The sequence below is a fragment of the Bombus huntii genome, chromosome 6 (assembly GCF_024542735.1).
Source record: "Bombus huntii isolate Logan2020A chromosome 6, iyBomHunt1.1, whole genome shotgun sequence".
Taxonomy (NCBI): domain Eukaryota; kingdom Metazoa; phylum Arthropoda; class Insecta; order Hymenoptera; family Apidae; genus Bombus; species Bombus huntii.
Window position 1 is genome coordinate 12,653,086 of NC_066243.1, and position 25,831 is coordinate 12,678,916.

Below are 25,831 nucleotides of genomic sequence, written 5' to 3' on the forward strand. Positions count from 1 at the left end.
ATGAAATGTAAACATGATAAATGCATTTTTATTAATTTCTCGATTTTAACGTCAGCTTATGACTACCAAGGAATATTTTAAAACAAAATAGCTAAAAATAGAAAGATATTAGATATAGTGGAAGAAGTTTCAAATATTTATATTTATCATCAAAATCAATCTGCCATAATATTCAAATATTGCTTCTTAATAATTATATCTTTGACTTTTTTTTACAAAGTTTCATCGACTCAACAGTTACTTTTCAAAAACTTACATTCTCTTATCATTAAGTCTAACAAGTTCTTTACATTCTTAACTATATCGTATCAAAATATCGCTCTTAATCATAAAGCAACATCGAAGATTGAAGATTTACACCCGTAAGAGTATATCAAAAATCGAAAATAAAATATTCGTTACGGTATTTAAAGGTCGAAACAAATTTCTATTCAGATTTTATTTCCTTATATATGTTCACAGGAACATAAATTTACATAAAAGCCTACAATCTAGTAACAATAAAGATTTGTACAATTATTTTAACTTATCATTTCATCTTGAATATTTAAACCAGCAAACACCTTTTTACGTGCATACATAGACCAAGCGAACACATTCGCCAATAACTTTATGTATACCGTTATACACGATCGTTTGCTTATCTTACTCGTATGCGATTGGTGTATTTTTTTTTAAATTCATCCATATTTTTCACCAATGCTATCAATATCTATGACCATTCCTTTTCCACCTACATATACTTGGTAATTGGTAGTTCGCTTGGAAAATGAAATATTCATAAATGAACGATATAACGTATTTATTGCATGTTAGGCAAAGGTTACACGATAGACTTCCCGCATTAGGACGTAGTAACGTTGTACATAGATGTAAAGTTATATACGCGGCGGTGTTCGTTCATATCGAAACGTTCCATGTGCATTTACGAAACGTTTGCAATAATTTAAACGCATCGGTTGTGCATAATTCCAGCCGGTTACGCCTACGATCGTGGTCGCAGTAAAAATCTTGCTCGAATGACGGATAACGATAGATAATGGCAGATAATAGGACGGAAATGACGAACAACGATTCACGGTGTCATTGATGAACGTGTTTTTATTCAATAGAGACGTCGTTCGTTTCGTTCTTTTTTAATCTATGTAATCGTTCTAGTCAAGGATAGATATTCGTGTTATCTATTTTCTTCTACTGGTAAAAATAAATCTGAATAAATTCCATTCCGTTTCACGGTCTCGAGAGGTGATCGTCTAACTCGAGAAGAAGTCGAAGTACCGATGGTTTTCTTAGAAGAGACAATTATTCTCGAACTAAACTATCTTTTAAATTATGTACGAATTCAATCGGCACGAATATTATTTACATGTTTAATAGAACTTTATAATTAAATCGTGGATATTCATGTAAACGTATTTTTTTCAAAATTCGTATTTTTATGAACGGCAGTAAAGACAAAATAAAACGAAAATTCCTAAAAATAAGAAAACGAAGAACGAATCATATTCACGTACAGCTCGACGATATTGCTTTTTCGTCGTAGAAATCTAATTTATTCCAACGCGATCACATCGCTGTATATTTATATATATTGATAACATATTAAAAAGTTTATAAAGTACGCGACGTGCTTCCTTTCTCTTTTCCCTATTTTTTCTCCCTTTTCTTTTTACCTACGATCAACACGTTTGCAATTAACGACTTGAATCACCGTAAAGCAATTCACGAATCGTGCAACGCGAACGTCCGCGCGATTTATTCGGGTTACACGAGACGTAATCCCGTTCAGGCCGACCTGGCTTTCGAGCGTCATCGCGTGTCTTTCATCGACGTATTTTCGGCATCATGCCACGGACAAGCTGGTGTAATATGTTCCAAGTGCGTCATAATTAAAACAGCCGAACGCCACGATGCATTCGTCGAAAGCTTATGACGATCGCGGAAGGAACTCCGATGCCCAGGTATTTTCATTTCGCACGAATCACCTCGTGGAAACTTCCGTTCTTTTCACCCTTTCTTACGCATCTGTCGCCCTTTTCTTTCATTTCTTTTCTTACGTATTTTTGTTGCATATCTTTCTATTTTTTTTCTTTCCGCCGAGACACCTCTCTTTCTGTTTATTTTTTTTACTTCTTCCATTTCTTTTTCTTTCTTCTGGAATGTTTCACGTTTTCTTCTTATTTCTTTGTACATTGTTAATTTTTTTTTGTTCTCTTTCATTGGGGTCTTTTATAGGGTGTCTCTGTTTTTGTTAACTTATTTCTTCCTCCTTAGGATCTTTTGTATTTTTACAAGTTTCTTTTCTTTTTTCTATAAATCATAAATTAAGTCTTATAATATCTCGGAAAGATTAATTTATTTTGGTATCTTGTCGAAGCATAATTAAAGTGTAATTTCTGATTAACATTTTTTTAGTCATCTTTTATACAACGGGAATTGATATTATATAGTACGATCTAACAGCAGAAATTGTTTCGTTCTTTTGTACACTTTCCTCTACTTATTTTTAAGTTTCTCTTGCCCTCTCCTCTGATACACTTTTTTCTCTTGTAGGCTACACATTGCCTTTTCTATTTTTTCGCTTTTGTTGTTTTTTTTCTATGTTTTTCTTTTCTTTTTTAGATATTTATATTACCCTTATGTTCCTCTTTCTCTCTGAAGTATTTTTGTTCCTTTTCCCACTTTTTTCTCATTCTATTGCCTTTCTTATTTTTTCTTTTCTTCGGATACCATCGTTTTTCTTTAACTCTTTTTTTGTATTGACAGCGAAGTCGTCGTGCGTCAGTCGTGTTTCACGGTATGATTCAAACTTATCGAAGTTTCTAGTTAACCCGTTTTCGAAAAAACGATAATTATTAACGGTGTATTTTGTGCGTCACGTGAAAGCTATGACTCATTGCCCGTTTCTTTCGGTACCATGCTAGTTTGATTTGATTTAGAACTCGAATATAATGAATATTTAATAATGGTAAATTAAGCAAGTAATCGTGATAGCACGAATAGTACGTGAAACAATGTAAGTATAATATAAGTATACGTGAAAATAAATGTATATATGTTAATAAGAATCGCTATGCTCATAGTTAAGAACTGAAGAATACAATTTTTCAACGTAGGTATAAAGTAAATTGAAAAAAAGAAAAAAGATAAAATCGAAACAAGCAGTTTAATTAATTTATTGGCTGTATTAATTTTAATTTAAGGAAATTAGAAATGAACGACAATTGAAGAATTGAGTATGTAAATTATCTCATTCATCATATTGCGCGCGAACTCCATATGGTATACATATCTATATATAAGTACTTACGCACATTGGATATTCAGTAAAAAGCTTTCTCTTAATATAGCAGAATCTATTTCACGATCTACGTCTTTTTTTATTTTCCTGCGATATTCAGACATGCGAGCCACAATTTTGTACGATACAGAAACACCATAGAAGAGAACAATGTAGCTGATGAACGTTTTGTCCGCGTCGTTCTGCATTTTTAATTATTATTATTTGGAATAATATATCTTTTTACGTTTAAATATCGAGATAATCGGTAGAACGATATTATATTGAACCGTAGGAAACGTTAAGCTACCACATAAGCTGTTAGCATTATTAGAAAATCTAGTAATAGGATCAGGATAATAGGATTGCGAAGATTGGTCTTAAACTGACACTCACGCGAAACAGCGTAATGTTGCGTTGGGAAACTTATGGTTGGAACACACTTTGGCTTCCAGGACATTTATTCCCTTCGTTGATAATTTTAATCCATTAGTTGCCGCGGTTTCCACTAGGAAAACATAAGAAATGGATGCTTATATAAATTTTCTAGCATGTATCGTGAAAATGAAAAAATAAATACTGCAAGTGAACAATCCTAAACGAGTCTCTATTTAGGTTTCATTTCTTTAGATGTATGCGTACAAGTAATAATAACAAATATAAATATATATATATCCTATAAATTTAATTTGTATTAGTAATGTGTAATTAGTAATCGAATTATTGTACAATAATCTCTAATAATTTTCTTAATTACATAACGGTAATAAAAAAAATTTTGTATGTCAATTAATAAAAGTAGGAAAACAACCCGGACCTGGGGTCAGTCTGCGTGCTTCCAAAGGTTTGCACGTCGTGAGCTTAAAATAACGGTTCATAAATGATTTCTTAAAATAAGTAATCCTGTAGTTTTGCTTTTTCTCATCAGTTCGTTTATTTCGTCGAACAAGGCGAACGTTCGTGAGATGTGAACGATTCCAGATCGAAGAAAATTGTGGATCACAACATAGTTGAATGACGAACGTCTGCAGATCGCTTTTTCTTTTGGCTACGGATATTTATGTAAATTCATCTTTACAAACATGCTGAAGAGATGAAATGTAAACAGAGATTTGTTTTTTGTAGTTTGAATATTTTATATAATATTGCATATATAAATTTTCCACAAATGCATGATTATCCGCGGTCTATTTACTATTTTGACTTATCACATGATTGCATCAGTGAAATTGACTGCATCAGTGTTTTAAATTACGCATATATAAGGATTCATATGATTAACATCTTTTTTATATTTTTAATACAATAATAAAATTAATAGAAATTTTCCGTTGAGTTATTCCACGAATAAAATTTAATTCGTTGTTTTGAGTTCAAAAAAAAAAAAAAAATAAAATAAGATAAATCTTATTTGGACAGTGGGTGGCGATTGATAAAGTTGTATGGCGAAAGGATTGGTAAGGCATCGTGAAATGGAAAATTGCCACCGAGATATCAGTATGTTCTAATCTAATACGATGATCAAATAATGACCTGTTTTCGTATGCATTTAAATATTTGGAATATTTACCACAGAGGTAAATATTACAGATTAAATGAAAATAAAAATAGACAAGAATGACACAAAGAAAAGTATACAATAAATTTACATATAAATATAAAGTGTAGTAGTAGATCGAAAGTTTTAATTAAGGAGGATAGATTCGTTAGCTTATTGTTCTAATAGAGTTCTGTTAATTTTCGATGAATTAGTTAAAAACCACAATTTCCAATGTTTCAAAAATCTAAAGCAAGAACATACTGATTTATAGTAGTTATAGTAACTATAAATAAATTAATGTTTATCACTTCTAATGCGCATCTATCAGTGTAACACATGTCGCCCGTACAAGACGTTTCGCTTTCCCTTCAGCCTTAACTGCTCAACTTTCCATCTTTTTTACAGCTTCTTGCCTTCGATGTCTTGTTACAATCTCACTTTCTATTCTTGTGTAAACAATCTTCGCACTTTAACCATTTGTGTCATAATAAACGTCGAATGGTTAGGGATTTCACAGGAACAGCCACGCAATAGCATCGATGAACCGATTCACGATTTCTACTTGGTTTGCCCGTCATAGTTGATGATTGCCTCAGTCAGGACACGTAGACACAAATCCTTTCGATCGATGAAAGTGAAGAATATTCTGAATGTCTTGGGATCTTTTACAATAGTTTTATGTTAGACAGATAATAGTGTTGTAAATATTATTCGTGATAAAAGTGACACTAATAATAGTAGATAGATTGAAACGAAGATAATCTTTCGATGTCTTTTGTTCGTGTAGTAGGTTGCGATACAGATTGTGATACTCGGTTGAAAGATTAAATTTCATTAAACTCAGTTTACGTCATAGTGTGTTTTTATAATTTCAAAATATATATTGACATTTGTAATAATATAAATATATAATATGTAACAATAGAACTAAGATATTATTTTATAAAAAATAACAATGGACTGACTTATGATTCTGATACAATTATGATTCCAAGTCAGCCATATATGTACCAAAGCGTTTAATTTTATCCAATTACATGGGATCTTAAAAATCTAATATTTTAATTCCACTATGGTTGTACAAGACATAAGAGATATGACAAGAATCCTTTTTATTGTTAATTGTGTCACACTTCTAATGAAACAGCAATGTTAAAAGTCACTGAAAATTTCAAAAGTCTTAGGCTTTTCCTGTCTTCCACTTGCTGTCTTCTTTTGAGACAATTGACACGACACGAAGACCAAGTGAGATCTTATCGATAACGAGCGGTTGTTTGATTTATCAATGTCTGCATATCGTACAGTATGCACGTATGTACATAATATATATGAGTTGACAATTGTACCGAAGTTGCATAATGGAACTCAAGGCGATTTCTGACGTCTTGAGTTTGAAGTCCAAAATTTAAAAACTTTTGGAACGTTTTTTAAAGACTTTTGTCTCTGATCTTTAATCTCAAATATACTCTTGTAAATTTATGTCAATTTTTAGGAATATATAGAAAGTGTGAAATTCTTGGTAGATTTGAAATTATCGAATATTAGGATTTAAATTTATCGGAGGTTAAAATGCAAAGATATAAAAAATTGATAAGGAATGCAGAAACAATCTATCAATAGCAAGCTGTTGCTTTTTATTGCATCTGTTTAAATATCGATACGTGTAATATGTTTACATAAATGCATACAAAATTGGGGAAAACTACAAGTTCCGAGTAATCTTCATTTACGCATCTACTTCTTTTGTATCTTTTTTCTTGCTTAAAAGATATTAGCTTCCTTTTCTTGCAGCCATTGTGACTCATTATAATTAAACGTGCTTGCATAATAATTAAACGATTAAGAAATGCTAAAGTTCCTGTTGGTCATCAAAGTGATTTTTGGGAAATTCTATATTTTCTATTCTTTTGTCAAGCATTGTAATTTGAAAAATTGCAAACGAAGATGGTGACGAATATCGAGGTGATCCAAACAACGATGGATTTATGAAATGAAAATATGTATGACCTGTAGAAAGTATGTACTTTAATTGACTGAAAAATAATTTTTTACGGAAAGTAATCACAAAGATATCCAATAAACGGTAAGAAGTTACGATCGCACGATGCGTATGTTGTTTAATAATTTGGAAATTCTACAGTGATACAATATTTCGAAATTCTCCCTAAATTACGCTGTGATTCAATATGTAAACTTGGTTTCTTAATCCAAGCAGCTACCGTGCAACCGTATTGCAAAACGTGGTACGATTGAAATATAGTCGTAGTAGGTCACGTAGTCAGGATATTCGGTTGGACGTGGTTCCTGGTCGGTTTCGGCACGGTCCTGGTTTGACGTCATTGAATGACGTCAATCCCGGGCCCCACCAGATCCCCCGGCCCTCCTTTGAAGCGCGCTTTATCGCGTCAACGTAAGAAGACGCAGCAACTACAGCCGCCTCCGACGCCTCAGCCCTCCAGAAGTCGCCCGATACGGTTAAACCTGCGAGATTTACGAAATGCCAACGCTACACCACTCTCTGTCTCTCTCTCTGTCTCCGTCTCTCTTTCATCGGTCATCTGCAAATAGAACTCTCGAATCGACCTGAAATAACAGCGGAGAAGAGATTCCTGTGGGAGCAAAGAGAAAATAATGCCGAATTCCTGAAACATAGCTTGAACCTTGATGGAAAAAGAAATGGCAAAGATATATCCTGGGTCAGAGACGTGAAAGGTCGTTGTCTTTAATATTGTCGGAGATGGGCGAGGTTGTTGGGGTGGTTTTACGATACGGGATTGATGTTTCGATGGTCGAAGGTTTAGGGCTCTGGTTTTGTGTGTTGGCATGACTCGCGTCGATTCTGATTCTCGCTGTTGGGATAGGTAAATGGCGAAGGAAATAGAGTGTGCTATTAGGTGTTATAGAGGATAGAATCTAAGAGTTTGATCTATAAAGGGGTTTCTGCCCCTTTTTCTGAGTCTTTAGGTGATTTTGTTGATTTTGATGCGTTTAATCGGAATATTTGTTTTAATATTGAATGTCGATTGGTGTATTAAGCATGGAGATTTCTTTCTTTACTTGCGTCTTTGGGCAACTTTCGTGGATTTTGTTGGATTTCATTCAATGCATATATACATTTATTTATTTATTTATATCATATATATTATATTTTGTGAAAAAAATATTTCGAGTATAGTAACGCTACGAACTAAGAAAAGTATTTACATGTATACAAAAATATAAGTCACGTATAAAACAAACTTTTTTCTTTTCATACGTTCGAGATAATGTTAGTGGTTGTACGATTAAGGATTGTTGTCTCTTGTGGGAGAATATAGGGTTCTGGTTTGTAAATTGAACGAGCATAACCGGGTTCTGCGCGCGTAAATGTATCTAAATGTTTTAGGAAACGGAGCATGTTATTAGAAATTGGATATACCGAAGTATTGCATATTTGTATTTATATGATTTAGTGCAATTTAATTGAATCGATAATACAGGCTATGCTAAATAATATAATGAACGGATTAATAATTATTGGTTACTTATTCTATAAAAGGAAGCATTTTATTCTGTGATTTCGGCATATTGAAATATTTAGAGCTAGAAATAAATAGTCGATTATCACGACTGGTATAACTGTATAGCAATGTAATTGGGGACGAAAGTTAATACGATTATTGATTTTTTATCACGAAGAAATTGATTCGTAAAGTCGTTTCAAGGAACGGTTGGTCGTTTAAACGTTATACGAGAATAATCGATACATGGAAGTCGTAGATTCAATAACGCATTACGTTTGATTAACGTGTACAAGTTACAATAATTAAAAAATTAATTTTTGAGAAGCAACAGAAAGCTCGAAGTAATAACTTTTATTACGGAAGCACATAATGATTAATTAATGGAAGGACACACTTGAAAAAATAGTTCGTTCAACTTGTATCTTTTGTTTCTCGCATTGTGCAACTTTTTTCCGGCGCTGAATGCGTAGTATAGTTTAATTTATGAAAGTCTCTAAAGCCAGAAGGAGCTGGAAATAACCGTAACGATTCAAACCGTAGTGAAATCCCCTATTTTACAAATTCTTCTCTCTTTTTTTTTTTGGAATATCTGCTTTTTTTATCGTACGTTCATCTGCGAAAACGACAAAAATCGATGAGATGAAAAAAAAAATAGCGTTTCTTCAAAAAAATAAACAGCGTGCATTTATTATACGTAGAGTCGTCTATTCTTTAAAATCGCATTTTTTATATCGCTTTACGATCGTATTGCTTTGTAAATTTGTACTTGTGAAACCAGGAGGAAAAGTAAGACGACTGATAAAGAGAAACTACATGCAACTACATGTTACATCTATGTTGCACCTAACATGAACTAAATGTTACCACTGAATGAATATAGATGAAAATTGAAAATGAAAAGTAACAGCATATCCGATCTATTGCATTATTTATATTTATTTATCCTTGCAGTATGTCGAACAAAGTTCGAAAACGAACAGCATTGTGCATGCAAACGGTTGCAACGAGACTAAGAAGATGAAGAAGACTTAAGAATTAATCTTTATTATTTCCAACAATTCTTTAATCTTTTGCTTTTTTATGATACGATCAACCAACAACTTCGATATATTTGTGGAATGAAATTTAAACTTTGAAACCAAGAGTTTTGTTTCACGTTCGAACAGAAAAAGGTTATAAATTTTTGCAAAATTTATTTGTACAACTTTTCTCCTTTTTATCGGTGTGAATAATGTAGAAAATAATTTTTTAGTTTATCAATGTTGTTTTAGTGGCGTCATGATTAAATATATCATTGATGTTTAATAAATTTTACTTTCACGTTTGCTGTCCCCAGAAAGTCATTGAATCTAGCGTTTTGTTAAAAAAGACCTTTCTTTCGTTGAAATCAACAATGATACGATTAATTCCATATACGTAATATATTTTTTGTTGTATGATAAATTATTAACGTTGCAATTAAAATTGCATTAAAATATAGTCGCCAACTTCCATATAAAAATCGAAGTTAAATTCTGTTCCGATTAAGAATGTTTACAAAAGATTCTTCTTAACCTTAGCACTTCAACTATAATACCTTACTGTAAAATATAGCAGTAAATAATGTAAAATGTAGCAACACTGTACAAATTATTATGATAAAGAAGAAAAAAAACATATCGAATAAATTTCCTCCATTAGAATAAATTGTTCATACTACTGTTTATTTTTCTCGCAATATACCAAAGTAAAAAAGATGAACATTTTTTAATCGTACAAACGGTCGTAGTCCGATCAGGCGAATGCTTCAGAGAGTTCGGATGGTTTGTGCAGTTTCTTGCGAAATTACCAGGATACTGTGAGTTCTTGAGCATCCTCATTCAAATTCGATATTCCAAATATTCGCACGTGCTCAGTTCTCACGCCTACTACGTGTACCGTGTAACAGTTTATCCTTCTCTCTATCTGTTCTCCTGTCAGAAACGCGCGCGAACTCGCGATTTATTTCGGTCGCCACTTTATCCAAACTTATGTCACAATCGCGCCTCGACGGATCTTTCGGATAAAATCCAAGGTCTGGGAAGAAATTAGAATGAAAATCTGGCTTGGTGGTGACGATATGCATTTTTTACTATATTCCGACATTCTAATAGAGGACCATTTAATATTTAGGGTATATTTTAGTTTTAAAACACGGGCACGTAAAAGATTGAGTATTACAATTTTAATTAGAAGACGTAGTTTCGGCTGTCTGAATGAAAAGACACGTGTACACGAAACACGCGCAATCACTTTGTACCTCTACGCTACATACGTGTACGTACTTCATTATATATGTATACACTTAGTACAGATTATTATACTTAATATGCATTTTAAAATCATGACCACTGCTACCCACTTATTTAAATGAATTAGTGATGTTTAATATAACTAATGGAATATTCATGTATCTATGAAGAACATAAATTTGTAATTCTATAATTATCAGTCTTTTATTGATATAGTATATTAATTAGACTATAGTTATTCTATTAATTTCTTTATATTTCTTTATATCCATAAATATTTTCATATTTTCTTGGTAAAACCAAAAACCGAATATCTGTATATTAAATGAGATAATAAATATTAACATAAATTATTTCCCAATGACACTACTATTCTTGAGATAAAGTAGCAAATAACAAATCAAATAAAAATTTTATTTGAATTATTGCTTGGATAAAAACTTATTTGAATAATGCCAAATCTTGTATCACATATCTATAAGTATACGTGAAATGTTTCCAATTAGGGGGAGATTTCCAATTTCAAATGACAAAAATCCACGAGGTAAAACATTTTTCAACTTTATTGAATTATTTCCTTGTTTGTTTATTACACGGTGGAATTTCGATTTCGTTGTTTGATTAGATAGTTGGATTTTCATTTTATATTTATATTTTCTATGTTACATTTATTACAATTTATTCAATTTTAGTTTCAATAGTGTATTGTATCGTAAGGAAAAGAAGCCTGTCTACGGTGATAAGTGAACAAGAGTAATAATATTTCATTTTGTATCGTAGGACATAAATATGGCAATAAATTTAACGAGAATACTGCTGCTGTATTCTTGGAAAATTACGAATGAAAAAATATTTATATTTTACGACTTCCTGAGTGACCCTGGTAAAAGAGAAATGATTAAGGTCAGAAAGCTCTCTGTGTCCAACAAGGTGAAATGCGTATTTCAATTTGGCTTTATCATAATTTAAAAATATTCATGTTAAATAAAAAAAGAACAAAATAGTAGAGATAATAATGATTTAAAGATTATCACGTACGCTTATACATTTAAATGTGTATTATACTGGACAAAATGTTTACCAACACAGTATTATATTCTTCTTAATATCATTTTAATATTGAAAAATATTTACTGTTAGTTACAGTGTTATTTAAACTCGTCATATGATCCACATGTTTCACAAGATTTGTCACGTCAAAACGATGAAAAGATTAGAATTATAATTAACGTTACAAATCTGTTCATTTTTTATTTTCAGTATTGCTTCATTCTGTATATTGTATTTCCGTTGACATGTTTATAATGACGTTAGAAAGTCATAAAATATCCATTCGTTATTAAAATTCGGTATATTGACTACAAAATGATTAAAAAAAAGAAAAAAACGGAATAAATAAAGCAAAATAAAAACTGGCGATGATGGCTTTTAATGGTCCATCGTTTGAACGAGAATGGATGGTGAAATGGAAATGATCTGCGTTCTCATTCATCCACGACAGATATATGTATACGTATATCAAACGATGTTAAAAAAGATAGTCGAGAAATGTTGGCTACTATCCATCATGTTATCAGAAAATGTGGAAATTCCTCGATGAGATAATAATGCTCTCACATATACAGCCACGTCAATGGAAAAGTGGTTCTTCTCTTGATCTTATTTTTCATCAAGGATCTGCATGTTGATTTGGCTAATTTGATTAATTGCTAGGGAGAAATGTTAACTATCAAAGTGTACTATGATATAAATATCGAATTAAATAAATAAATTTCCAATATTTAATAAAACGTATGCGACATAGAAAAAAAGAACAATTGAAAGGAAAATGAAATCGCTGGGATTCGAATGCATATTCATGATCAATGAAATACTAGTTTTTCCGCGCTGAAAAAACGGCAAAACGTTTAGAAATTGCGGTATACGTCGGTATACGTGTATTTTGAGAAACGTTTGGTAGGAGGTTGGTGACGATAAATAAGAAAAGGTGCGCATAATTTTATAAAATAATATTTCATTCGTTTGCAACATCGCAACAAAACAAGTAGCAATAATTCGTGGCCACGAATATTTTCACGTCTTATAAAAGATTACCACAGGACAGATTTTTGGCCTCGATTTAATTTCGTTGCTTTCTTACGGATAATTGCTGAGTAATACGTATGCGTACATCTGTTCAACGCGAAGATTAAATTCTCGAAGGTCCTAAAAATCCTTGCACTCGTAATAAAACTTTAGCCAAAATGAAATATATAAAATGTGGCACAATACTAATTTAACTAATTTTTCGCAAATTCTTCTATTATATATTTTCCTAAAAAGACATAATCCTACGTCTATTTACAATTCATTAAAAAAAAAAAAAAAGGAAAAAGGCAAATACGTAGATATTGCAAAATATTTATCTTCGGATACGAGTCATTGTATCAACAATGTATCGTTGTGGAAATTTAAGACTGACGCAATAAACACTACCTGGAGTGCTGCGTTGTCGCAACTTGTTTAGACGCAACGTAAACAGTTTGTTTCTCAATCGATCAATGGCTTGACACGCGCATTGCAAATCGGTTTTTTGAATTTCAAGTCATTCCTCGTTATCGTGGACCAATTGCAAGCTGTAGCAAGTTCTCAGTGCTACGAACTTGCGTCATTTCGTTTGCGTAATTAGTAAAAATTCTGAAGCACGATTCATCCCATTGACGCACAATACGATGAAAGAGGAAAACGAGTAACGAACGGTGTGAAAGACCAAACGGTTCCTGTTTCAAGGCTCATGTTGTTTCTCATCTACGAGACGACATAACAGTTGGTAAATAAATAAAAATGGACTGATATTATTGCCGTGCGATCTTCAATTGTATTCGTTAGATACGTAATACACCTTGATGTGTACTAATTATGTTTCCTGTCGGTTCTATTATTCTTTGCTATTCTGTGTATTTAATAGCGAACGCGTAATAAGCACGCACAAAGGTACAAATTACTCGCGTATAAATAATTAGAGCCAAAGGTCCGCGTTCGGATATGGCGTGTAGGCGTTTTATGTAACTCGCAACCTACGACTTTTTATATGTCTTGACATTTAAGAACCTTGTCGAATATATTAAAAGAAATTATTACAATTTTTTGTTATTTCAGCCCCCTTAAAGGTTATTATTATAGCCAGATTATTTTTCTACTTTGCATCTTTATTAATTACCAGCCTTGCGTGAATCCTTTTTCGTAAAATATTTTTAAACAAGTGTCTCATTGTTCGAGTACCGATCATGTGTGAAAATTGTTTCGTAGAACTTTTTGGAATAAATATTCCATTTCCATATTGATTTCTTTTTTAATCATAATCCTACATTAACTTATTCAGCACGTTGCTTCAACACAATTCTTTTTTCTAGTTGATTTTTTATTCTGCCAACGAGTAAGAAAATGTGAATAATAACATCTGTTTTCAAGATAATGTTTTCAAAAGAATGTTTCGATAATAACATTCAAAATTTTATACATTTCAAGCATGATAATCTTGTTCCGCGAAAATGATCCTTGTTGTTGACAAATCACGAAGATTAATGTAAGGAACGTGTTATCGTTTGAAGATGCAAGTATAGAGTTATTAACTAGTGTTAGTTACCATAGTACGTAAACGAGATTATGGTGAAATCTTATTGTCGTGTGTATGCAAATTTGCAAAGTGTGCTTCGCGGAACAGGAATGTTGGAAAATTTCATTACGAACATTAAGCACGTTTTCCAGTTCGCTGCCTATCTAATCGGAAACGCTCTAACTTTAACTTTTGATACGTGTTTATTATTACAAACTTATAAATTCATTAACAAATAATATAGATTGTATCGAAAATTATAAGAAAAATTAGAACAAAATTTTAAATAGACAAAAATATTTCAAATTTTTTATTAGCATTATGTTTCGAATATTCAGGATAAAATAATATACTTTTTATGCAATTGATTCTTAATAACGTTATAAAATTAAATTTGAAAATTTTCAACAATTATAAAACTAAATTTTCAAGTAAATCGAATTAAATTTGGAGTAAAGTATTTTTTATATAGATAATATAATAATTATTTCTATTGAAAATTCTGTATCACATTTCTACACTTCAATTATCACATTTCTTCGCTTCTTGCTGTGTACTTTAATTGTTAACGAGTAAAACAATTTGTTCGTGAATAATATTGTGCATAGACTACTGCGTACAATATGATAGGAAATACGTAATATGTAGTTTTCAGTGTTTGAACTGCAAATAAATTCCATACGCGTTTGACAAAGAAGTTAGAACGAGAATTCGAAATAAACAAAATGCTTCTTACGTGATTCTAAATTTTAATTTTTCGCATGACGTTAGTCTCGTATGTTGGCGTGCTCTTTTTCAGTCGTGGACGATTACTCGTGACAAAGGTAGGCTTGACGTCAAAGTTCAAGATTGAGCAATCTAGGTTACGAAATTGTACAGAATTTTCTCCTCATTTGTGCATGTGTACGTCAGTTACATTCCTATTAGTAGTATAATGGTCGCGAATAATATATATTGACGTTGAAAAGTTCAGAAGGTTGAGTCATATGGGCGCTGTCATTTTTCTTAAATAATTCTAGATTTTAATATCTTCACGTTCAATGATTTTGATTGCATGAAATATTAAGCATAGATCTGATATTCTATTGTACTTAAAAGATAAATTTTTATGTAAAAAGATGGTATAATAAAAATTGTAAATAGTAGAAAATTTCCAACAAAATGTTAAACTTGTCGAACGTATTTCTTTTTTCCTGTTAACAAAAATTATGCGTTTCGGTGATATAAAATAAAATATAAATTTTTATTGTATTAAAGCTTTTAACGAAAATCGCATCTCGATAATTTATGTATTGTTTCAATATTTTCAAAGAAGCCACCGCGAATAATTATTCCATCTACATACCATTATTAAAGAAGAAAGGAAACATCGTAATCCATATCACAGCTACCACAAAGAAACTCAATTTATCTGTCATAAAACTTTATCTCCAGCTATAAAAAATCTACTATCTCAATTAGGATATTACACGTAAGAACGATTTAGAGGAGCCGAAGAATGATAATGGAATGGCTGCGATCTCGCATTTAACAAAGTAATAGATACTTTCATAAAATATTCAATTCATTGTTAGTAGAATTCCTTTATTAAAAGATTTCACAATATCAAGATAATAAAAAAAACATGGCCGCGTTCTTCGACTTTTGGGTCTTGTGTATTTTTACAAACGCACTTGATACGCTTGTACAGTGAAAATCCGCTCGAGGAGATTACAACACAGCTTGCTCACCCAGGCTTGAGGAAATAATTACCAAGAAAGAGGAAATATTTCGTTGTTTCGTTGCAAAAGTGTAATATTAGACTGTAACGTATAAAATGACCGATTTCTAACAATTCCAAAATTCTACATTTCTATTCAAATCGTCTTTCGTTGTGGATCTCCTATGAAAATGAACATTTACACAAACATCCACTCTACAAACGATAATCCTCATCCTCTTCATTCATGCGCAAATAAGCGAGCCTCTCACGGGTCAAACACTTCAATTCTACTTTTTTAATAATTTCTCAATTTCGTTACGTAAGCAGCTGATTAATGTTCCATTCTCGGGAAGCAAATTGTCTACTACCATGAGTATTTACCTACATTCATTTGTTACGAGAAGATGACAAGAATAACGATACTGACTGCAAAGATTTTTAAAAATAGTACTTAAAATATCATCGTCTTTCGTTGCTTTTCGATTTAATGTGGTTTCTGAACGACTCGACTCGATAATAATCCTAGTGAGTAATCTTCGTCGAAACCACGTGGATGAAACAACTTGTAGTCAACGATATCCTCGAGTCGATAATATCTCCTTCGACTTGGAACGTGGATAAAGAGCAAGTAAGCTAATCAGGCATACCAAGAGGGATTCCGATCGACGTCGATTCCATGCTTCAACAATCGTGAATATTAATTCGATCGATTGGTCGCGTAACGCGTCTCTGTGTATACTACACGTTTTTGTATATGTACGTGGGTGGAAGGAGTGCATATATGTATGTGTCCCGGTAGAGACGTGTAGCGTGACAGGTTTGTTCTTGGACTATTACTATGCCACGATCGTTACGACGTATGACATTATAGTGGTATCACGTGAGAGCATTCGTGAAGAGATGCGATCTCGAGCACCTCGAGCATGCACCAGAGTTCGATCCACTCGGCGTTAAGGGGATTGTACGAGGGAAACCGAGACGAAACCTTTCTGTACCTCGAGTACTTTGTACGAAAAGGTTTCCTAGAGCGTGACGGCGATTTATTCAATTCGCATTTCGAGGGCAACGTCTCTGAAAAGCTAATCGTTCGATGATTTCTCGTCGAATCGAAACTACCATTTTTCTTCTATCCATGGGAATCGTTTCACTTTGTTAACCGAGCCACCGTTTAAGCTAGAAATTTTTACAATCGAAGCGCCTGCAGCGATAAGGCAATTTCAATATTTACATTGTGTTAGATCGGTACAAAGGAACCGTACGCGAATATACGTAGCTGCGTCGAATTACTTTTTCAAACGCGCTAAAAATTCGTGGACAGCCGATATTCGAATACGAAGTTTAAAGGTGTCTGTCTTCTTTTTCGATAAATATTAGTTCGATATAAATGTGAAATGTTACTTCTACTTTTGCTGTTCTGTTACACTGTATATAGATTAGAATTCTCATAGGATTACGTGATATCTAGGGAGGAATAATCGTGAGGAATAAATTTGAATTAATTTACTATCAATAATGGTGCATCGGTGAAATATAATACGTACGATGAATTTGAATAGTCGCACGTACGAATAATTTTTCTTTTATCGAAGTATTTTTGCAACGATTTCGAAGTAATATTTCGTTCTACATCGAATGTGTTGATAATATATTTTACCATTACCGAAGCTTCGCCATCCTAAAGCACAGATTATCCCTCTAACGTGACGACAGGTTTATCCAGCAATAAGTCGAATTAAAATTCGACATTTTCCTTTATCTACGCGCGAGACACTGAAAAATGTAAAAGGGAAATCACGCGTCCTTGATAATATTTGAAGCACCGTTTGAAAATTTCACTAGGAAAGCAACGTTAACGTTAACGCGTAATGATTTAGTTGTATGTTGTTTCTGTAAGGATCGATAGATAATTTTGATGAATTCGAAGAAAAACAATTGTTGCGTAGGAGGCTCGATTCGTGTGTTCGAATCTCTCGTTTTAGGAAATCTCGGTTTGATGTACGTCACATGACGCGCACCCTGGCACGTTTTCTTCTGTCGAGCATGAAGTATTTGCGCAAATAGAGAGCAGATAAGGCAATTATGTAATTTTCGTCAGTTTTCGAATTACGAAAGTTACGCATGTTGTTCCAAACAATATTTTGTTTACTGTTACGCTTTTCACACGGCGGGTGTCTGGAAACACCTAAGCAAGCGTTCGTAGAAACGCTAATTAGCGTTTCAACAGGATAGAGAGACAGGAGGAGAATTCTTTTATTATATTGTTTTTAATAAGAAACGAATCTTTCAAATAATATCCATTTTTTATCGCTATACAAAGGAAAAGAAATTGTAGCATCTCATTAAGATTTCTTTTCTCATTGAACTTCTAAAATATGAAATTATACGACGCCAATATTCGAGAATGTGAAGAAATTGATATATTTATAACAGCGTGATAATTTATTTTTCTTGAAATCACGGGAATATTTTCTCCACCTTTTATTCCTGTAATCAGCTTCTGAAAAGCGTCTGTTGATGTAACATACTTTTTGTCTTGACGAAATCGTATGTAAGTTATTTCGCAATTAGTTAATTTATTTGCATTTACGTAACTTTTGACGAACTATTTCAGCGGTTGATCCTTAACGGGTTGAAAAACGATCTTCAGGAAAATATCTTGACTCGTCTCGAAGCATCAGCGATTAGTCTCGCAAGAATGAATAGCTCGCGAAATAATGGCCAATATCTGTATTACCAGGGCGAAAAAAGGTTGGCCGCGACAAAGGGGAGCAACGATCTCATCTACAACAGGCTACAATTTTCAATGACTGCGGGTCCTCTGCAAGAACCTTTCATGCCCTTCGCTGCTCCGCTCTATTGCCGTCAATGTAAAGTACGGTGGCTTTTGTAGCGCGAAATTTACAAGGGCAAGATATTTCTAAAGAACAGCACGCCATTGTATCATTGGTGCATGCGTGCGATAGATGCATCGATAAACAACGAAAAACGCCGAGGATTCATTATCTTCGTATCGCGTTTATGCAGCAGTACGACGTCGCCATCTATCAATAGGTTTCCGGAAAAGTCGTATCGTATCGCGATATTATTATATACGGTAACATTATTGCTATTGTAATCGCGAAATAATTTTTTCCACGGATTAAGATCGCTACAATTCGATATATTTTGTAATATTGTAATTGAAAAAAGCAAGCGTGCGTTTGAATGGCAAAATCTCGATTAACGATTGATCGTGGAAATATCGAAAATTTGGGAACTGGCCCGTGTAAGAAAAATTGCTGAACAAAAATGGGCATTGAAAGAAATTATTATATTTTTATTTAAAATTCTTCCTTTTATCGAATATTAATGTACATATATATTATTTACGATTATTCAAAAAATGATTTATCGTCACGAGTAGTTGTACTTGACCTTTCTGAAGTTTGCAGCATGTTAGAATTTCAAATGAAACAATGTTTTCTTTAAGATATTTTAATCATAGTATTAGTTTCTCATAGTATTGAAACTGATTATATTTAAAAACGAAAGTTACAATTATAATACTGTTACTTTTCAGAAGAATGTATGAGAAACTTTGTTTGGTCTAAGAAGGGAAAGGTGATACAAGTTTTAAGCAGAGATCAAATTACAAAATAAACCTGTGTATACATAGTATAAAGTTACGCTCTACCTAAAAAAAAATGTTGTTTCATTTGAATTTGATTCTGTGTTAATTTCTTGATATTATCAATAGTAACTCACGATAAGGAAATCATAAAAATTTGCACTTTATTTTTTCAATACTCTGTATGCACAAGGAGAAGTTACAGTGAAATTTCATATCGGTTAGGTATATTTACTCTTTATGTAAAGATGAAAAATAATTCTACTGCCTTAATATTAATGACCTGTCAACTTGATATTCTATATAGTGATTGATTTAATTGCTTGAATAACAAGTCGATAAATATAATTGCTAATAATTATTTAGCTGGATTTTTCACTTTTTTAACCGAATGATTAATGATGGATAAATCGATTAATGTATATTTTCGTTTAATTACACTGCTGATTGTTAAGAATAGATAAGAGAGCGGTTGATAATGTCGTAATGTATATATGTTCGTTAAAAGTTTGTTGGTTTTAGTTGGGTGAAAAAAGATCTAAGATCGTGATTAATACTTTTATAATTAATATTCGCAGGGATAATTTGGGTTTGATTGGTGTAGAAGCGTTCTAGAGGATGGAAATTCATTTATCGACGTGTGTTCGATGAAATGCTTCCCGGATTTCCCGTTGGCAGCATTTGCAAAAGCGTACGAAATTCAAATTAAATGGCGGGATTTATTAAACTACGAAGAATGAATATAGACGAATTGTAAGGTGTATTTTTCGTTTATTTCGAATTGATTTTTTAATGAAGTTTTAGAAAAGTATAATCTGAGTGTATACGTTAATCGCAAAGCGTAAAATTTTTGGTAGAAAAGTATATGCCAAGAAAAGAAAAAATGATTCAATGACTCGAAATTACTCGATGAAACAGGGTCGATAAATAAAATAGTTTATCAGACATTTTTACTTTAAACTTTAAACGTAGTTACCTTTGAAGCTATATAAAAGTCAAACGACAGATGCATTTTAGAAAAAGTTTCGCGATCATTTTATCGATCTTTTTTATATTTCCATCCTTCAAGGTATAATAACATTTTAAGGTAAACTCAACCTTTCCATATGTTTTCTATAATTGTCTGATAGTTCAATTTTCTCACCAAAAAGAAAATAAATATTTCAATTTACAAGATTTACCCAGCGATCGAGCCATTACCTTTCCACAATTTCTCAAAATTAATAAGGTTAATAAAATCAGCCTAACTTCAATTTTTCAACAAGAAATCCACGAAATACTTCCAACTTTCCGAAACCTTGAATAAGAAAGCACCTTTCGGAAGAAAAAGGGAAGAAATCGATTAGAACCGGTACAGTGGCAATATTTTCATAACACCGCAGCGCCTACTCTCCCGGAAGGCATTTGTTAGCATCACCGGAAGTGGAGGACGTATATCAGGTTTCTGTGACTTCCATAGCCTTCTCCCTTTCGCAACTGCTTGGGACAACGTGCACGCACGTAGCTCAGAAGCTTAAATCAAAAGGAGGAGGACACCTTATCAAATCGTGGCTCGCGTACATAAAACGCGAAAACCCGTAATAAATCGTCTGGTTATAATTACCGTATGTTGTTATTAGGGCTGGATCGCCGCCAGAACTCGAGCAGAGACCACGGTAAAATACTGCTATCTACGGTAGATAAGCAGAGAGCCGAAAGCTCGCCTGGTAGAGGCGTACAGAGGCGGGAAAAATCGATATTATCCAGGTTCGCTCCGCGCAAACCGACGAGCCCTTCCCAGAACGTTATATTTAGATATAGACCCTTCCCTCGTCATCAAGTAGCACGGTAGAACGGTGGACCTTGCGCGACTGCCCCTGGAAACGGATATTAACGCGGTTAACGATGCCCGTTTCTGCATCGTGGTCCACCATTTACGTGCTCGTAACGTGTACTACAAACGAAACTCTCAAGAATTCGAGAGAAACTTATCAAGGCTTCTGAGACGTGCTGAACGTTGAAATAATAATTCAGATTGTCTTTATACGACGAATATGTTAATGTATCGCGTGTAATAAGTGAATCGAATAGAAAAACTCGACTGGATTATATAGAATCACAATTGCACGCACGCACGCTCGCGTGATATATCACACATGACAGGAACGGAAATAAGAAAAAGAAAAAAAATCCACGCTCTATACTTCCTCAATATAGAAATCATTCCCATAAGACATCCCCAAGAATTCCAAGACTTTCAAGATTTTTAAGGCGTCTAAGACGTTCCACAGTCTCAAGATTCACGAAAACTTTCAAGATTTCTAAGTTTCCAATGTGTCTATGTAACGAAAAAGTCGCTTATAACGTGATTCGAAGCTTAGAACGTTTGAAACTTTGATCCCATCGGTATCAATCTCCAACTGGATAGATATCGAGATGTTATAGCGCGATATCGCGTGTAACAGGCTCGTACGATTGTCCGTTGTATCTTAACGAAGCATTGTGCGTTATTCTATATGGATGACTATTCTTTTTTCTCTCTTTCTTTTTGGTTAGTCGATTTTCTCGTTGTTTTATTTCCATTCGATCGAAGTTTGGCTCTATGCGGTAGAGTCGAGTGATCGTAACATCCGTGTGCCTTTTTTGGTGGCATATTGTTTTGACATGAGCTTTTATTCGACTCAGTCAGTCTTTCTAGTTGGGTTAGGTTAACTTGTTCGTCTCAGAGGCAATTTATTTTGATTCCTCTGGTCGAACTGAATCTACGTGAACCGTAAGTAGAATAGGCGTATGTAAACCGTAAGCAGGGTAGGAACCTACTTATATGCAAATTATTATTTTAACGTTATACAGGGTGGTTGGTAACTGGTGATAAAAGCGGAAAGGGGGTGATTCTACGCGAAAAAAGAAGTCGAAAATATAGGATAAAAATTTTTTTTTCTTTTTTTTTTTTAATTTTTCCATCGAGACAACGATCTACAGTGAGATCCGTTATAACGAGACGTGATAAAATGCACGCGTACCGAGCGAAAATTCAAAGTCGATTTTCTCGAAAACAAAGCCTCAAACGAAAAATTTTTATTCTATATTTTCGACTTCTTTTTTCGCGTAGAATCACCCCCCTTCCGCTTGTACCACCAGTTACCAACCACCCTGTATTTGAATGATATTTGGTAAGGTAAGTTTGATGTTAGTTTCTTTAGTAAAAAGAAGTCTACAAGTCTCATAATACGATCATCAATAGTTTAAGTATTAATTTAATAAAGAAATATTTTTATCTATTCTCGACCCTAAAAATTCTTAGGTTTTGTTTGGCAGAAATCTTATACAGACGCTTTTGTTCAATCCTTTCGTTCCTCTTTTATTGAGACGAGAAATATAACACAAATATGTAGTGTGCTCGTGTGTGTATTTGGTCTCGAATCTTGCAAGTTCAATTGGTTGAAGAGACATATTTTTGTTTATTGTATTTGTACAATTTATATTTTTCTTTATTTCTTGGAATTCTATCGCACCCCATTTTCTTCAGTGACATGTCGTCCTTTTTGTTTCTTTCCTGTTCCAGCAAAGAATGACTTTGTTTCTACATTTCTTCGAAATATTTAATTTTTGAAATTTTTGCGTTTTGTTTTCGAAATTTTTTTTACATATCCTTTTGTCCACTGGCGTATATCATCCTTTTTACTTTTTTCTATCGCGAGAAATATAAAAAGCACGAGTTAAGTTTGCTTTAAAGACTATCCTGCGTAGTCTATTTTTGCTGTTTACGCGTCGTTCCATTTGTTTCTCTGTCATTGGAACAACTTTCGATGAACAATTTTCAATGAAAATTGAACAATAAAATATCCTTTCGACTACTAAAAAAAAAGGCATTTGCATTTCGATATAACGTATGAAAAAAAGAAATTCGAGAAAGGAAATTCGATGGAAGTGTGCGATTTTCGTGAAAATTTACGTGAAATAGTACTGATATTTCAAACGTATCAATTCTCTAGGAAGGACAAATGTCATATTCTAATTTTATCTTTTTCCGTGGAATCATCCGTGACCGATATTAGAATCTGAAAGCATAAAAGTTCGTGTGCATGGTTCTCAATGGTGGCTAAAGCAGATATTGCGACGTTCGATTCTATATCCCATCTTCGTTGATACTTTGAGTGTCGTATATCAAGCCACGGTGAATATTTGCTTTTATATGCACATCTTGGGATATGTATGCGGTTTTGGTACAGGCAAGGATCGAAATTGAATAAACACGCAATTTATAGTGGCAGATGAAAGAGAATTTTAAAAGTGATTGCTAAGAGAGGATACGATAATCTTAGAAAATGGAATTATAGTAGCTCATAACAATATTTGAACGCCTATAGGAACAGTTTATAAATATATTATTATGTTATGTGAAATTTGTATGAAATTTTAATATCACTGTAATGAGACAGGATTATCATGATTGTATTGATAAAGTTTGAAAGAAAACTTGAAATGTACAGAGAAAATTGAATTTATTATCAGGTAGTTGAGTAAGAAACGTTTGTATGTCATACAATATGAAACAAGGCAGTAACATTTAATTCATAATTCATATATGCGAATGTTATATTCAAATTGTGGAATGAAAATGATGTTTCGTGTTTCCCCTATGTCTCTCCCGTTAATTATACCTTTATTTATAACTTATGCAATGCTCTTTTAATGCAACATAATAATATAATTTTTTATTTTTAATCTTCTCACTGAACGCTATATGCAGACGACTAAAACCTTAGACTTAGCTGTTTCAATGTCCCATATGTAAAGATACAGCATAAAAGTAACAAAGTTGTCATAGAAATTGTAGAAATGGTTAAAGGAGTTGTTAAAGTATAATTGAATGATTACGCTTCGGTAATAAGATTCTTAATGAATGTTGTATTATTTCAGGGGTCATATTGGAAAAGGAAAAGGACAGAAACGGAAATTACGTACTCTTTCAATATGAAACCAACGTGTGATGTGTAAACCTGCATAAAGAAGCTTTCTCTTTAATCTATAAAAGGGTGCATATCGGCCAACATGATGAATTGAAGAGAAATTGTGTAGGTTGAATATTCGCAAGTAGGTCGAGAAGTTCATTAGAATTCTATAAAGTACCATTACATTTTTTTTCACGAGAGAGAACAGTAATTTTCTACTTATTTTAATATGATCTTCTAACAGTATACCGAACGATTCTATAGATAATACTTTTTTAATTTACTTTAATTTAGCTTAATTTATGTGTCAGGAGAAGCGCGAATCTTTTTGGGTCATTAGCGAGACTGCTGTATTGCATTACATAGTTCGATTATAGATGCAAAGAAATTTTCTTGTGTTTCTATTTTCCTTGATTTTCATATAATAGCTTTTATCAGCTTTAACCTAATACCTTTTAACCGAAAAAATGATCTTAAAATCATAAATTACAAGGTCTGTTATTCTAAATAAACTAATTCTATCTTGATCCAATTTTTTTACCACAAAATTCTCCTCCTATCAATGTAATTTACGTTAAAGTACACAAATTTGAACATTAATAAAAAAGGTAAAATAATTATAAATTTAATCAAATTTTTAATAGGGAAATGTGTACCTACGAAAAATAATCTTACAAATATCGTTATTAGAATGAATAGGATTTGATGATTTGGTCAAACGTAAAATTATAAAATTCGAATAAAAATGTCCAATCCTCCGTCGATCGATTTTTTTCTCATAAAATTCCTTCTCAATCTTCGTATATCCCATTTTTTAACTAAAAAGAACGAAAGAATTTTATCACCAAGTAAAACTGAATTTTTTAAATATACATAGCAGAAGCTTCGATTAAAGGAAAATATTTTTCTAAGAATTCGGTTTCCGTCGAATTCCGTTGTTCGCTACACTGTTATTACATCAGCTTAAAACATTAAAAGTCCTATCTCCGTCGTCGTTTCAACGATTTGTACTCGCGTTTGGCTTGCACAAATAGCAAACACGACTGTGAAAATTTTACAGGAACCGTCGCCACAGTTCTCGTCGACCACGCTATCAATGTTTACGTTTTACTTTAATCATACAGCGCACACGCGTTGTTATTAATAAAGTAAGGGCTGCCAAGAAGGTTGCATCGTATCACGTATACAGGGCAGGCCATGAATGAACTATTTTTTGACTTTGTTTTACCGGATATTCGTTCGAAACATTGGGGCAATTTTGTAAAATAATTTATTAACTGATTACTAGGCTGCGAATGTTCTCATATAATTAGATCTACTAATCGGAAACAGGAGAGTAGAAACAACCTAATAATTAGATTGTATTAAATTAATAAATTATTATACAATCGTATAATATT

The 25,831-nt window shown here is 32.8% G+C and overlaps 2 long non-coding RNA genes across 2 annotated transcripts; both read left to right on the forward strand.

The window, feature by feature from the left end:
• Positions 1-168: 168 nt before the first annotated feature.
• LOC126867205 (uncharacterized) lies at positions 169-9,662 on the forward strand. Its single transcript, XR_007690171.1, has 2 exons — positions 169-1,961; positions 9,275-9,662. It is a non-coding gene; the product is annotated as an uncharacterized LOC126867205 (long non-coding RNA).
• A 1,311-nt stretch (positions 9,663-10,973) lies between these two features.
• LOC126867206 (uncharacterized) lies at positions 10,974-25,193 on the forward strand. The gene is made up of 2 exons (XR_007690172.1): positions 10,974-13,402; positions 24,400-25,193. It is a non-coding gene; the product is annotated as an uncharacterized LOC126867206 (long non-coding RNA).
• The last annotated feature ends 638 nt before the right edge of the window (positions 25,194-25,831 follow it).